The following is a 15,842-nucleotide window of genomic DNA, read 5'->3' on the forward strand; positions in this document are numbered from 1 at the left end:
AGTTACATGGAGAGTGTCTTGCCTTTTGTGAAGTCTGAGGTCTTCTGCCAGCATTCAGTAGGTATCCTGTAGGAGTTGTTCCATATGTAGATGTATTTCCAATGTATTTTTGGGGAGGAAGGTGATCTCCATGCCTTACTCTTCTGTCATCTTGGAGGTCTCACATTGTTCACAATTCTTAAACTACTGATGTTATTTTGTAGTGATGAAGTTTTCACTATTCATTCTTTTTCAATTTAATTTTGAGTCAAAGAATCAATAATAAGTGTTGACACAAAAGGCCTTATTTAATCCCAAGAGTATAGATTTCACTTGCTGTGAAAAAATTGTTTTCAAACCCAACAGTTTTATTAGTATATTTCATTTCTAACACAACTGATATTCAGTACCTTAGGTAGAGGTGAGGAATGGAAATCTGCTGACCTCATAAGGTGTTACTTCCTGTGTAATCAAAAAATGGGAATTTTTTTTTTTAACTAGGCAGTTTACTAGGAAGCATATTAAGGAACATGACACTAAGAGTGCAATGTGTTAAGGTAATGCGATGTGAAAACAATTGAACAAGAAAGATGCTGATAGAATACTATGCAGGATTTTTCCCAAGGAAGACATTTAAATTCTGAGGCTCAGAAGTGAGTGCTAGGCTTTGTCATTGAGCTCCTCTGAGACCCACCATCCCAGAAAGGCTTTTACTTCACATTTCATTCTTGCTAATAGACTTTGTGGGTGGGTACACAGATGCTGTTACTTATAAAACATTTTAAGAAAACCTGTATTGCGTACTTTGAACTGAGCCAAAATGTTGAATATTTAAAGTTAAAAAATAATAATATTAATAATAATAATAAAATTTTTCTTTGCTTAATTTGAAGCACAAACTAGCCATAGTCTTGATATACCAACTGTTTTAGCATCTTGGCTTCAAATATGATAATCTATAATAATTTAGAAGGGGGAATTTTTGTGAAAGAGAACCCTCAATTTTGATCAAGTCATCATTCTAGTGTATAGAAGCATTCATTGTTAGAATGTATTCAACATCATTGTGTTTCTAATATTTTTTAGACAACCATCCACATTCATAGTTTAGAGAAGAGGTCAGCAGACTTTTTTCTTTTTCTTCCTATAGTGCCAGATAATAAATATTTGAGACTATGTGGGTCATATGGTCTCTGTTGTAACTATTCATCTCTGCAGCTGTAGTGTGTAAGCAGTCATAAATGAATGGGTATGTATGTATCCCTAGAAAATTGTTTTTTTGTTTGTTTGTTTTTTAACTGAAGCAGGCCATCAGATTTAGCCTGCATACCATAGTTTGCCAACCCTTGGTTAAAAGGTCAAATAGTACACCATACTTGTTATAAAAAAATAGCAGCCCCTATGCTTACCATTTCTCACTCACCAGAGTCTACCTCTTTTCCTTAATTTAGAATATTTTTTCAAAACTTTTATCCATATTTTTAAATAACATGCTTATCTACTGAGATTTTATCTTTAATTTTTAGTTTTTATCTATTGACTTCTCCCTATAGAGCATGAAGATTTCATTATATTTTAGAAGTTTCCCAACCCTACTCCTAACATGCACACTTCCATTTCTCCAAATATTTTAAAATTATAGTTGTAGTAAGATCATTATCTAGGTTTGATGTTCTCTCGGTTTGTGAATGCTATTCATCGCTGGAACATGTTGAATATGGTCTTCACTGCAGAGCTAGCTGATTATGTTGTTTCTCTTGGGAATCTTAGATGTCAGCCTCTTTATGACTTTTCTCGTGAGTTCCTCAGAGTCGCTCAGGATAAAGACTCTTCAAACTACTCCCTGCGGTGTTTTTGTGTGGCTGCTAACGTTCTAGGAATAAGCTTATAATCCCATCAACCCCAGTTTGCCTGGGAGGTGTTTACTATATACTATGTTCCAAAGTAAATAATTATGAATACCACCCCCTTTCACTCTTATAAATGACCTGGTCTGGTTGATAAATTATAAGATCACCCTATCTGGCAGCCAAGTTGCATAGAAAGTTGGGGTATCTCAAGATTTCAGTTCATTCAACTTTAAACTTCCTTCACACATCTATTTCCTAAGCCATTAGCACTCAGTTCACAGAATCCCTCAGTGTGCAGTTGCACCGTGTCTGATATCTCCCAACACAGAGACTCTCTGTTTATGCTATAAAATAATAAATGCCCAGGTGACCACCTGTAAAAAAGACAGGACAGTTGCCAGGCTGTGAAGACTAAGGGAGGATCTAATGGCTTTTTATACAGACTTTCAACCCATTTTCCTGGTTTTCTTCCCTGCATTAAAACCCTGAGTTACCTGGGCCATGGGGAGTTCTGCAGTGTAAACTAGGTTATTTATCAGTGTTTTCTACTGCCAGCTTACAGGTCAGCCTTTTCATTCTGCTTGTCAATTACCACTTGTCTATCAGCTTTCTAGGTTCCTGAGTTTTGTTTCTGTTATCTCTCATTCCCTTTTTCTTTATGAACGATTGACTTTTAAAGAAGAAATATATATGTATCATAGTGTCCTTATAGTGCTTATAGTGGGTTTTGGGAGAAGCAGAGGATTAATGCCTATGCTCTACCCAGCATCCTTAACTGGAAAACCATACCATTGCAGTCTCTCTGTCTTACTGCTGCTTGTCTTCATGGGTTGAAAGACATGATCATCATTCCATCTCCTTATCTTTATTTCCAAAAAGACATTTCACTCCCCCCACCCTTAGTTTTCTGCTCAGTTTCAAATGATCCAGTTACTTTAAACTTCCTTCACACATCCTATTTTCCAAACCATTAACTTTCCTTACGACTCTCGAGAACTTTTGTGAGTTCTCCTTAGTTTCTAAACTGTAATATCCAGAAAAAGGCAAGGTATTTTTGCATTATATATTTTGGTGGAGGAGTGCAATCTAAGAAAGATAGAGGGTAACAGTTAATGGTAGATGAATGAGTACTAAGTGAAAGACATTATTTGCCCCACTTAATAAATGATAAAACTGCTCTCCAGAGGGTTTAAGGCATTTTCTCAAAGTTACGTTAACTATGGAGTAGTAAACTTGAGGTTTGTGCCCAGGGGTATTAGTGTTAGAAATCAAAGTCCAGTCTTTTCACTGCACCATTGGCTCACTAGACTGCGTATTAATAAATGACAGAAAATGAGGCTCACAAAGGCCTGTAGGTGTATCCTTGAATAACAACCATTTAAAAAGTGTATATTGATATATTCTTTATCTCATTAGAATTTTTCAAAAACACCATAAGACAGGGATGTTATTACTCATTGCAAAAAGAAAAGTGAAATTTAGAGATGGATAAGTGAATAATTCAAGGCTACACAGTCAGTAAGTTTTAGAGACCATTCTGGAACCCAGGTTGTTGGACTAGTGCCCTGAGAAGCATCTGCTAAACTCACAATAGGTTGTATGTACCACAAAAATCAGAAAAAGACTATGTCATAAATCAGAAAAAGACTATGTCCGGTATGGTATATGATAGATGGCCTGTCTTAGAGAGTCTAAACTGCACTTGGACATACACAGTTAAGCAGTACTTTCCTCTTGTACATCCCAGATTGTCAGGCTTAAGATACAAAATTCAAAGCCAAAAAGAACTAAAATGAATTCAGGTGTTCCTTAAGATCTAGGTTCCAGATAGAATTATTTTCCAAAAGGCATCAGGAGAGAAGAATAAATTAATCTGACCATGTACATATTTCTAAAATCTGTAGGGAATTGAAACATTATAAGAATAATTGCTAGATAATTAAACAACACAACTACATCCACCAGGAAATAACTAACGTTAAGTTACATGTGCTGATATTTTTTGTAGAGGAAAAATAATACAAAGCATTAGAAGGGAGGTTTGGAAATGTTCTTTAAATGAGAAAGGTGATATGAATTTGTGACTAACCAAAGGTCTCTGAATTACCTCTACTTAAGAAATTAGAGCTTCACAGACTTTTAAGATTCTTTTTATATAACTTTTTATAAACTCTCACTACCTTCAACATATCATTTGCCAGTGATCAACCTTGTGCTTAGTGTATGATGGGGAGATTAAAAAGGCTATGTCTTGCTCCTGTGGATGCTTCTGGGCAAGCAAATTACTTCAGTGTCACTTTTCCCTATCTGAATGGTGAGTATGAAAGTTCTGGGCTATGTTGCTTCATTCACAGCCCCCAGCAAAAATAGGAGATATGTTACATTCTATCTAAATAATTTGTACTAGAATCAATGGGGGCATTTTTAATATAGCCGGAAGCAGTACGACTCAGTTCTGTAAGCCAGAGACAGTCTTAATCTATCATCAGGGAATTCTAATTTCAAGTCTAATATGTGACATGTTCCACTATGTTGACAGGCAAACTCTAACGCTGCTGTTAATTAGTTAAAACTTGCTTTTTTTATTTAGTCACAGTGAAGCTAGCTGATTTTTATGTCAATTACATTTTTACTTAATTCAATTCAGCCAACACTTGCTGAGTGCCTTCCTTCTATGAGGAACTCCTAGTTGGGATAAAAATGTTCTTGCCCTCAGTAGTTAGATATTCTAGCAGGTTAGATATTAAAAAATAACTGTAATTAAAAAACAGAAAACTAGAATAAGATAAATAAAAGTTTAGTTTAAGTAATATCAGGATGTCTTCTTCAGTTGCTTTCCCTATGTCACTGGATAATGCAGATATTAAAACATTTTAAAGATATGCTAGACCTCGTTTATTCATCAGTGTGTCCAGCCTATTCAAAAAAGATGTCTCAGTTACAAGAAATAGGTTGCCAAGTTCTTAAAGACCTTGTGGAGGCGAACATATCCCAGTGTCTATTTCCCTTGCAAATTTATCAAGGCTTCTCCAGCCCCATTCCCATAACTAAAATACTAACTACATCCCAAAATGTTTTTTTGAAAAACTATTTAAATGCTTAATTAGCCTGCAAATCATTGCCTGTATACTCAGGTTAAAACCACCCCTAAAATTCAGATGTCAGATTTCAGCGTCACGCGGTTGTTAACCTTTGGCTATTGACTGTTGTTTTGTTTGGTCTCTCATTCAACCTTTCTATGTTAATCAGAAACTTTGTTTTAGAACTATATGTTTTAACCTCTCCCATATGTCTTTTCTTTCTCTTTCTAAATAATACAAATTTTTAACCAAACCAATCAATCATCAAGAAATTGGTTTACAGACAGAAGGAAAGAAAGGAAAGTATTTATTACACACTTTCTGCAGGGCGGGTCTTGACTAGCTAATGTCTTATGGGGAGGAATCAGTAAGATTTTGTGGAGAAGGTGGAAGCTGAAATGAGTGCTGGGAGGTAGTAAGAATAAATAATCTGGCCTAAGCAAAGTCATGAAAGCAGCAGCAGAAAGACATTTGGAAATATGTTTAGTACATGTGCTCAGTATTTTCTCTTTGTCTCCCGAATCCATTCTCCACTTTTTGGCTCTCTTGTCCTCTGGTATCTTGTTGGGTTTTCCCAGGATGAAGCCCCATTTGCAATAAATAGGAGGAAAGGAGGAGAGCAAGTTGGGGATAAACCAATGCTCACCACTTCTTAGGAATTCTCCTTGTGTTCTACAAACCCCTACCAACCTAGTGAAGATAACCAGTGTTCTTCTGTTATTCTCCTGAGTACTGAACCATATCGTGTGCCTTCCGTATACCTGACTACACCTTTATAAAGTCCCTTTATTAAACGCTCCTCAAATGTACCCATGCCATCTATTTCCTGGGGAAATGTGATTGAGTCTCAGCCTCATGGTGATTCTGCATTTTGAATTTTTTCTTTCGTTGCTAACCATCACTCTAACTTCTTAATACTATATTTATCTTCTTTCAAATTCTTTATATTTCTCATTTATTTTGTACTTATTTCCCTACTAAGTTGTTGGACCTTATTATACAACATTTTGTTCTTTGACTTTCCTCGGTTTGTTGATTGTTTGAGCTGGAAACTCCAGATGCAATAGGAATGTTTTGTGCAGAACACCACCCATGCAGAGCAAGCCCTGAACACATCATGGGTGTTCATGGTTGCTGTGTTGTTTGATATTTAGTGATGAATATTCCTTGTAGGTTGGTCTCCATCTCTATTTCAGTTTGTGAATCCCTGTCACCCAGTTTCTGAATGGAAAGCTTAATTAAGATACCAATAACCCATGATAACCTTGAATGTTTAGTATACTGAAGAGTGATTTGTTCTGAAGATCTCAGGAGTTATTGTTACCCCCAAATTGCATTCACCTCTTGGTAGGTGTCGAGCCAAAAGACACAACCAGGCCAAAGATTGAGAGAAGGAAGGATTTGTTACTTGCAGCTGGTAAGGAGAACAGCCAGGGTCTTTCCCAAAGCAGTGTCTCCCTGCACAGCAAAATTGGGGAGATTTTAAGCTATGGGTACATACATATTCATGAGTGGTCTTGGGTGGTAGGCAGAGTCCAAGCTTTAGTTGATTGAAGTCATGAGGGTCAGAAAAGGTCAACATCATCATCTCTTAGATTCCAGTTGAGTTTCTGAGGGGGAATTTACATTCTGCAAAACAGCTAATGTGCATTAACGTAGTCTCTACCATTGAAACAGAACAGGAAGCCTCTACAATAGATTTGTTATCTTGCCTCTACAATAGATTTGTTATCTTTGCTATTTTTACTTCTCTTGTCTGGTAAATTTGTCCTTTTGTTCTCTTAAGAGCATTATTACTGAGACCTTGCAGCCAGGCTTAGATTACAAAATGGCTTAGGCAAAAACTGGCTTCTCTTACTTCAAGAAAGCCATGCCTGGTTCTCTTTCTCTGGGGACCCCCTACTCTGTCTGCTTACATCATGGATATACTCTTCCACTAGCCAGCTGAATGACTATTAGAAGTCACTCTTGGACTTCAGTTTCTTAATCAAGTACATAAAGAAGTTTTCTATTCTGTATAATTTTATGGTCAATAAGTTTAGATTGTAGTGGCTTTTCAGGGTGATCTGAACAGACTTTCACCAGTTTATCTCATTATATAACAACACACAACAGTATGAGAGGTAATTCTTTTTAATGTTATGTTTAATGTTAATGTTTAATGAACTATTTTTATATTGTTTGAAACTGGACAAGCCTCATTTCTATGTATGAGTTAATTTACATGGATAGATGCTGATTATTTTATTAATGTTCTCCTTTGATTCTTACTAATCTCTACATTGCTGAGTCTGTTTTCCTTTTTTAAATTTATTATTTTTTTTTAATTTCTACCTCAGTGCATCAGAACAGATATGGCACTGTGTAACATGCCACTTGATGGTTGGAGTGGTTGACTAAACAACACAATCATCATTTAATCTACCCACACTGGTAGTACAAGGGAGTAACTGATTGGTTTACTGATTTGGATAGAGTTTGATAGAGTAAAAAAAATAACATGTTACTTCCCCTAGGGTGGGAGTCTGTAGGGTGAGACTGCTCATTTTCTTGGGTTGATTGGTGATTCCTTTGTACACAGTACTTAGTTATGTCATTGCCCAGGGTGACTGAGCCATGCAGGAGTGTTGGCAGTTATACTCTGTTCCCGGTTTGCATAAAGAAACAAACATGCAGAGCCAGCCTTTTAAAAATCAAGTTGCTTTCTATTAAACTACCATTTGGGATTTATTTTTTACAGTACATTTATTATGGTCATAGCTTTAGACTTTTAAGCTTCTCCTCTGTTTCTTGTTATGGGTACTCCAAAGAGGCTGCCCTTTTGTTTCCTTTTTCCTAAAATCAGCCTTCAGTTTTGTATCTTTGAAAATATCAAGCTACTCTTCTTCTTGAAGTGGAGAAAGACATTGTATTGGCTGAAGTCAGGTTGATAAAGTGAACTGATTGCTTGAAATGGCTCAGTCTAGAGAATGGAGGCATTCCCACCTGACCAACATACGTAATTATTAGCACACTGAAACTGAACAGAGCTGTTGAATCTGTGGTCTAGCGTGCCCTTCCACCCTACCCATGGGTTTTCCAGGGTATCAGGAGGAGTGAAGAAATACCATTGTGGGGAGGAGGGGAATAACTGCAGTGCCCCTAATATTCTCTTCTACAACCCCATCTCTGGCTAGAACAGTTTTGCCTGGCATGTGACATGCTGCCTGGCACAAAATGATGAATGCACAAAAAGATCCAAGAGATGAAAAGGGCAATGGATTATCCATTAAGCAATCAAGTCTCAATATGCCTCAATTTGTCTAGGTCATGATTTATTGCCTGGGATAAATGGACACGGATCTGTTAGTTTTCCTCTGGGATCATTCTTTCGAATCTCTACTATAGACATTTCTTTGAGCCCTGCTCACTACTGTGTACCTTTTTCCTAGGTGACAGTATTTTAAAATTACTTTTAAACTCCACCTGGCTCGGATCATTTTAGCTGATAAGAGCACAGGCTTTTTGAAGGTTGAAGGTAAATAATTTGGGGGAATTTAATTTGGCAAATGAGGGAAAAAAATCCATGTATATTGTGTTCCATCCATATGGCAGATGTCCAGATAGCCTGTTCATTGGAACACTGTTGTCAGGACTGCGGGTGGCGAGGGGTGGGAGAGGGGCAAGTTTTGCTGAACTTCAGACAATGGTACAGTATGTTAACGTGCATTACCTATTTAGTTTCTAATGGATAATTCTGCCGTGGTGTCAAACTCAGGAAAATGAGCAGTTTCCTGTGCATACTAAACACAAAATAGCTTTACTCCAACTGTTTCAGCATTTTAAAATGTTCCCAGGCTCAGATGTCATACAACCTTGGTTTTCCACTTGGAGAATGAGTGCTAGAATGCAGTCCCTTGTCTGGTATATTCTATTTGGCAGCTTTGGATGATAAAAGCTTCATTAATGACCAACAGTCTGATAAAGTGAAGCCAGATGGTAAAAATCAATTCTAGGGAAAGAGGCCATGCCATTCCCAATGAGCATGGCATTTCGAAAAAAACAGTTGTATGCCATGGAGCATGTGGCCTTTTTAATGTTTTCTAAAGCAGGTTCAGTAGTGGCCTTTCCAAACAGATCCACACCAGAATTCTTAGGCATGGTTTCTTGGATGAAGATGGTCTTAGAGGAAATAGAAGATTAAAAAATGATGAATTATAGATTCTGTTAACTATCCAATATGCATGCTCATAGCTATCAGTTCCTTCCTTTATCTAAATAGACCCTAAGTGGTTAGTTACACAAATGTCTGAAGGGAAACATGGTTCTCTTGGGTAACCTGCTAAGAGCACAACACATAAACTATGATTTCTGTCATTTGAACAATTCTGAATCTTGAGTATTTCACAAAAGATTTTTTTTAGATGAATGATTCCTTTTATTAGGGTTTGGCAATTGCATTTAAATTTGCTCAGATTTTAACTGTTGTTTAAGCTACTTAGAATTTCAAGACTAGACTATGAAAACATCTTCTGCTCCAGAAGTCAACCTCAGGTCTGTCCAATGCATGTAGACCAGTGATTCCAGGCTATGGAATGAGGGAATTTGAGGGAGTTGTGGATTTATTGTGAAGGGGTTCTTCATTTTATATGCAAGCCAGGTATTATATACGACCTAAATAAATAATATGTTTCCCATGCACTGCATTTCGTTCTCAAATGCATGATGTCATCAAAATGCATAAAATACTACTATAAAGGATTAATAAACTTATAGTAACTTTGCTTATTATTTATTTTTGAAATAAATGGACACTAGTGAATATCTTATGAGGTTTCAGTGTTTTTTTTTTTTAATACCATGGAAACTGTGTGGCCCTTATAGCAACAAATTAAATTGACACTTAAAAACTCAGCTGTTAATGTGAGTTGAGGCTTGCCAACATGATCATGTCTATAAACTTCCCATAAAAGGAGTTTAGGAAATATAAAATGACCCTGTGGCTGGTTCTCTAAGGAGTGCTTTTCCTGGGATGATAGATCCTTATTCTAAAACCACCTGCTAACATTATTTTTTGCTTCACATGGGATACACAGTTGTATATTTTCCCCCAAACTTGAACAAACATTAACTTCTGTCTCACAGTGATCTGGTGAGATAATAGAATCTTAGAATCATGAGATATTAAGGATGAAGGAGATCTTAGCAATTCTGAAGCTTAATCCTTCATTTTACTGATTTGTACCTATGATGTTTGGCCAGAGACATGGCAAGATTTAGTCAGTGTATACCTATTTCATAGTGGAGCTGGGACAGGAAGCCAGCCTTCTTTATTCCTTGGCCAAGACTTTCATGCTATTATCACATCGGTTGGTATATGGAAGATGAAATGCAGATTAGCATAGATGTCCCTGGACAAACAGGTACTACCTCTACAACACGGCCAAACACACAATTTGGGTAAATTTGAACTTGTGTAAAATGTTATTCAAAAGTAAGTGTTTAGCTCTTAGATCCAGAAATGCTTGGAGACAGTTTAGGAAGGTGATGGGGACTTTGAATTCGAAACCTAGATAGAATACACAACACACACATTAAGGGAGCCAGTCTCCTGGGAACAATAGTAAGAACCTGAAGATGGATCAGGACTAAAGTGCTGAGGACTATTCCCCAGGTGGCTGATAGGGTCTTGGTGCTCCAGCCAGGTGTCAGGCCTGAGCCACTGAGGTGGGAGAGCCGAGTTCAGGATACTGGACCACCAGAGACCTCCCGGCCCCATGTAATATCAATCATCAAGAGCTCTCCCAGAGATCTCCATCTCAATGCTAAGACCCAGCTCCAATCAACGACCAGCAAGCTCCAGTGCTGGACATCCTATGCCAAAGAACTAGCAAGACAGTAATACAACCCCACCCATTAGCAGTGAGGCTGCCTAAAATCATAATAAGCTCACAGACACCCCAAAACACACCACTGGATGCAGTCCTCCCCACCAGAAAGACAAGATCCAGTACCACCCACCACAACACAGGCACCAGTCCCCTCCACCAGGAAGCCTACACAATCCACTGAACCATTATTAACCACTGGGGGCAGACACCAAAAACAATGGGAACTATGGACCTGCAGCCTATGAAAAGGAGACCACAACACAGTAAGTGAAGCAAAATGGGAAGACAGAGAAATATACAGCAGATGAAGGAGCAAGGTAAAAACCCACCAGACCAAACAAATGAAGAGGAAATAGGCAGTGTATCTGAAAAAGAATTCAGAGTAATGATAGTAAAGATGATCCAAAATCTTGGAAATAGAATGGAGAAAATACAAGAAATGTTTACCAAGGACCTAGAAGAACTAAAGAGCAAACAAACAATGATGAAGAACACAATAAATGAAATTAAAAATTCTCCGGAAGGAATCAATAGCAGAATAACTGAGGCAGAAGAACAGATAAGTGACCTGGAAGATAAAATAGTGGAAATAACTACCAAAGAGCAGAATAAAGAAAACAAAATGAAAAGAATTGAGGACAGTCTCAGAGACCTCTGGGACAACATTAAACACAACAACATTCGAATTATAGGGGTCCCAGAAGAAGAAGAGAAAAAGAAAGGGACTGAGAAGATATTTGAAGAGATTATAGTTGAAAACTTCCCTAATATGGGAAAGGAAATAGTCAAGTCCAGGAAGTGCAGAGAGTCCCATACAGGATAAATCCAAGGAGAGATATGCCAGACACATATTAATCAAACTATCAAAAATTAAATACAAATAAAATATATTAAAAGCAGCAAGGGAAAATTTAAAAATAACATACAAGGGAAACCCCATAAGGTTAACAGCTGATGTTTCAGCAGAAACTCTGCAAGCCAGATGGGAGTGGCAGGACATATTTAAAGTGATGAAAGGGAAAAACCCACAACCAACATTACTCTACCCAGCACGGATCTCATTCAGATTAGACAGAGAAATTAAAATCTTTACTGACAAGCAAAAGCTAAGAGAATTGAGCACCAACAAACCAGCTTTAAAACAAATGTGAAAGGAAAGTCTCTAGGCAGGAAACGCAAGAGAAGGAAACACAAGAGAAACACAAAAGAAGGAAAAGACTTACAAAAACAAACCAACAACAATTAAGAAAATGGTAATAGGAACATACATATCAATAATTACCTTAAATGTGAATGGTTTAAATGCTTGAAACAAAAGACATAGACTGGCTGAATGGATACAAAAACAAAACCTTTATATATGCTTTCTACAAGAGACCCAGTTCAGACCTAGGGACACATACAAACTGAAAGTGAGGGCATGGAAAAAGATATTCCATGCAAATGGAAATCAAAAGAAAGCTGGAGTAGCAATTCTCATATCAGACAAAATAGACATTAAAATAAAGCCTGTTACAAGAGACAAAGGAGAACACTACATAATGATCAAGGGATCAATCCAAACAAAGGTATAACAATTGTAAATATTTATGCACCCAACAGAGGAGCACCTCAATACATAAGGCAAATGCTAACAGCCATAAAAGGGGAAAGCGACAGGAATGCAGTCATAGTAGGGGACTTTAACACCCCACTTTCACCAATGGACAGATCATCCAAAATGAAAATAAATAAGGAAACACAAGCTTTAAATGATACATCAAATAAGATGGACTTAATTGATATTTATAGGACATTCCATCCAAAAACAACAGAATACACTGTCTTCTCAAGTGCTCCTGGAACATTCTCCTGGATAGATCATATCTTGGGTCACAAATCAAGCCTTGGTATTTTTAAGAAAATTGAAATTGTACCAAGTATCATTTTTGACCAAAACACTATGAGACTAGATATCAATTACAGGAGAAAACCTGTAAAATATACAAACACATGGAGGCTAAACAATACACTACTAAATAATGAAGAGATCACTGAAGAAATCAAAGGGGATATCAAAAAAATACCTAGAAACAAATGACAGTGAAAACACGAAAACCCAAAACCTATGGGATGAAGAAAAAGCAGTTCTAAGAAGGAAGTTTATTACAATACAATCCAACCAAAAGAAAAAGAAAAATCTCAAGTAAACAACCTAACCTTACATTTAAAGCAATTAGAGAAAGAAGAACAAAAAAACCCCAAAGTTAGCAGAAGGAAAGAAATCATAAAAATCAGATCAGAAATAAATGAAAAAGAAATGAAGGAAATGATAGCAAAGATCAATAAAACTAAAAACTGGTTCTTTGAGAAGATAAAGAAAATTGATAAACCATTAGCCAGACACATCAAGAAAAAAAGGGAGAAGACTCAGATCAATAGAATTAGAAATGAAAAAGGAGAAGGAACAACTGACATGGGAGAAGTACAAAGGATTATGAGAGATTGCCACAAGCAACAATTTGCCAGTAAAATGGACAACCTAGAAGAAATGGACAAATGGTTACAAAAGCACAACCTTCTGAGACTGAACCAGGAAGAAATAGAAAATATAAACAGACCAATCACAAGCACTGAAACTGAGACCATGATTAAAAATCTTCCAACAAACAAAAGCCCAGGACCAGATGGCTTCACAGGTGAATTCTATCAAACATTTAGAGAAGAGCTAACACCCATCCTTCTCAAACTCTTCCAAAATATAGCAGAAGGAGGAACACTGCCAAACTCGTTCTAAAAGGCCACCATCACCCTGATACCAAAACCAGACAAGGATGTCACAAAGAAAGAAAACTACAGGCCAGTATCACTGATGAACATAGATGTAAAAATCCTCAACAAAATACTAGCAAACAGAATCCAACAGCACATTGAAAAGGATCATACACCATGATCAAATGGGGTTTATCCCAGGGATGCAAGGATGTTTCAATATACAAAAGTCAATCAATGTGATAAACCATATTAACAAATTGAAGAATAAAAACCATATGATCATCTCAATAGATGCAGAAAAATGCTTTTGACAAAACTCAACACCCATTTTTGATAAAAACCCTCCAGAAAGTAGGCATAGAAGGACCTTACCTCAATATAATAAAGGACATATATGACAAACCCACAGCCGACATCGTCCTCAATGGTGAAAAACTGAAACCATTTCCACTAAGATCAGGAACAAGACAGGGTTGCCCACTCTCACCACTATTATTCAACATAGTTTAGGAAGTTTTAGCCACAGCAATCTGAGAAGAAAAATAAATAAAAGGAATCAAAATCAGAAAAGAAGAAGTAAAACAGTCACTGTTTGCAGATGACATGATACTATACACAGAGAACCCTAAAGAAGCTACCAGAAAACTACTAGAGCTAATCAATGAATTTGATAAAGTATCAGGATACAAAGTTAATGCACAGAAATCTCTAGCATTCCTATACACTAATGGTGAAAAATCTGAAAGAGAAATTAAGGATACACTCTTTATGTAAAAGAATGAAATTACAACACTCCCTAACACCATACAGAGAAATAAACTCAAAATGGATTAAAGACCTAAATGTAAGGCCAGACACTATCAAACTCTTAGAGGTAAACGTAAGCAGAACACTCTTTGACAAAAATCACAGCAAGATCCTTTTTGACCCACCTCCTAGAGAAATAGAAATAAAAACACAAATGGGACCTAATGAAACTTAAAATCTTTTGCACAGCAAAGGAAACCATAAAAAAAGACAAAAAGACAACCCTCAGAGTGGGAGGAAATATTTGCAAATGAAGCAACTGACAGGATTAATCTCCAAAATATACAAGCAGCTCATGCAGCTCATTATCAAAAACACAAACAACCCAATCGAAAAATGGGCAGAAGACCTAAATAGATATTTCTCCAAAGATGATACACAGATTGCCAACAAACACATGAAAGGATGCTCAACATCACTAATCATTAAAGAAATGCAATTCAAAACTACAGTGAGGTAACATCTAACACTGGTCAGAATGGCCATGGTCAAAAAATCTACATACAGTAAATGCCAGAGAGGATGTGGAGAAAAGGGAACCCTCTTGCACTGTTGGTGGGAATGTAAATTGATTCAGCCACTATGGAGAACAGTATGGAGGTTCCTTAAAAAACTAAAAATAGAACTACCATATGACCCAGCACTCCCACTACTGGGCATATACCCTAAGGAAACCATAATTCAAAAAGAGTCACGTACCACAATGTTCATTGCAGCTTTATTTACAATAGTCCGGACATGGAAGCAACCTAAGTGTCCACTGACAGATGAATGGATAAAGAAGATGTGGCACACACAGGGAGATCAGCTCGGTGCTTTGTGACCGCCTGGAGGGGTGGGATGGGGAGGGTGGGAGGGAGGGAGATGCATGAGGGAAGGGATGTGGGAACAGATGTATATGTATGACTGATTCACTTTGTTATAAAGCAGAAACTAATAAAAAAAAAAGATGTGGCACATATATACAATGGAATATTGCTCAGCGATAAAAAGAAACGAAATTGAGTTATTTGTAGTGAGGTGGATGGACCTAGAGTCTGTCATACAGAGTGAAGTAAGTCAGAAAGAGAAAAATCCATATGCTAACACATATATATGGAATATAAAAGAAAAAAAATGGTTCTGAAGAACCTAGTGACAGGACAGTAATAAAGACGCAGACATAGAGAATGGACTTGAGGACACTAGGAGGGGGAAGGGTAAACTGGGACGAAGTGAGAGAGAGGCATGGACATATATGCACTACCAAACGTAGAATAGATAGCTAGTGGGAAGCAGCCGCATAGCACAGGGAGATCAGCTCGGTGATTTGTGAGCACCTAGAGGGGTGGGATTGGGAAGGTGGGAGGGAGACGCAAGAGGGAGGGGATATGGGGATATATGTATACGCATAGCTGATTCACTTTGTGATACAGCGGAAGCTAACACACCATTGTAAACAATTATACTCCAATAACGATGTTAACAAGCATAAATACTTATAGTTAACTTAGGGTGTCAGG

Source organism: Mesoplodon densirostris, chromosome 7 (genome assembly GCF_025265405.1).
Source record: "Mesoplodon densirostris isolate mMesDen1 chromosome 7, mMesDen1 primary haplotype, whole genome shotgun sequence".
Classification (NCBI taxonomy): Eukaryota; Metazoa; Chordata; class Mammalia; order Artiodactyla; family Ziphiidae; genus Mesoplodon; species Mesoplodon densirostris.